Consider the following 1,481-nt stretch of genomic DNA (forward strand, 5'->3'; position numbering starts at 1 on the left):
TCTTGACAATTTACCAGTTCAAGGAGAATGTCTCAGGAAGCAAAGTCAGTGTGACACTTGAGAACCCCTCCTACTCACACAGGAGTGAACACTGGCAGTGCTCCAGAAGACACATATGAGCCCAGACACACACAACAGCTGGGAGTCATGAAGAAAAGGAAGAGAGTCGGATCCCGGTAGCAGCTGCAATGGCTCAGTTCTTCTCTAGCTCTCCCTGTCTCCCTTTAACTTCTGGAAACATGGCTTCTGGAGTGGTTGTCTCTGATGGTGTCATCAAGGTGTTCAATGACATGAAAGTGCGCAAGTCTTCAATGCCAGAAGAAGTGAAGAAACGCAAGAAGGCAGTGCTCTTCTGCTTGAGTGAGGACAAGAAGAACATCATCCTGGAGGAGGGCAAGGAGATCCTGGTAGGAGATGTGGGGCAGACTCTGGACGATCCCTACACCACCTTTGTCAAGATGCTGCCAGACAAGAACTGCTCCTATGCTCTCTACCATGCCACCTAGGAGACCAAGGAGAGCAAGAAAGGAGACCTGGTGTTCCTCTTCTGGGCCGCCGAGAGTGCATCTCTTAAGAGCAATACGATCTACGCCAGCTCCAAGGATGCCATCAAGAAGAAGCTGACAGGAATCAAGCATGAATTACAAGCAAACTGTTACGAAGAGGTCAAGGACCGCTGCACCCTGGCAGAGAAACTAGGTGGCAGTGCCGTCATCTCCCTGGAGGGCAAGCCTTTGTGAGCCGCCTCCAGCCCCTGCCTGGAACATCTAGCAGCCCCAGACCTGCTCATGGATGTTGCAGGCTGCCCCTTTCCTGCCAGACATGAGGGGCTGGGGGTATCCCAGCAGGGTGAGGGTAATCCCTTCACCCCAGTTGCCAAATGTTCCCCCACCCCCTGGGCTGTCCTTCTCCCTCCACCCTGATGGTTCTGGCCTTCCCAAGCTGCTTTTGATCTTCTGATTCCTCTTGGGTTGAAGCAGACCAAGTCACTCAGGCACCCAGTTTGGTGGAGCCTGACCTATTTTTTTAATGACACCCCTATTCCTCATCCCCCCCACCCCATGCTGCCAACTTATAACCGCAATAGTGACTCTGTGCTTGTCTGTTTAGTTCTGTGTGTAAAGGAAATGTGGAAATGATCCTCCCTTGCCAGCTGGTTGCCCTCCCCTTCCCCTTGTTCTCAGCCACTCATGAAAACAGGACCAGTAAGGGACCTTCAATTTAAAAAAAAAAAATAAACCAATAAAAAGGCTAATTAACAAAAAAAAGGGGAAGAGAAAAAACATGGGTGAAGGTTTCATCTTTCATAAATGATTGTTCTTATGTGCAGGATATATTTCTCAACCTGCGATAACTATGATTTTGTTCACATCATTCTAGCTAAAAGCTCCTTGTTTTCAACTTCCTTTTTGTCTCTTCAGATGAGTATGCTGAAAATCACATGTCCCTTGAATCTGTGAAGAGCAGCAGGGTAACCTGTT

The 1,481-nt window shown here is 48.8% G+C and overlaps 1 pseudogene; it reads left to right on the forward strand.

The window, feature by feature from the left end:
• The first annotated feature begins 234 nt into the window (after positions 1 to 234).
• On the forward strand, positions 235 to 740 carry LOC142836965 (cofilin-1 pseudogene; annotated as a pseudogene).
• The last annotated feature ends 741 nt before the right edge of the window (positions 741 to 1,481 follow it).

Source organism: Microtus pennsylvanicus, chromosome 17 (genome assembly GCF_037038515.1).
Source record: "Microtus pennsylvanicus isolate mMicPen1 chromosome 17, mMicPen1.hap1, whole genome shotgun sequence".
NCBI lineage: Eukaryota > Metazoa > Chordata > Mammalia > Rodentia > Cricetidae > Microtus > Microtus pennsylvanicus.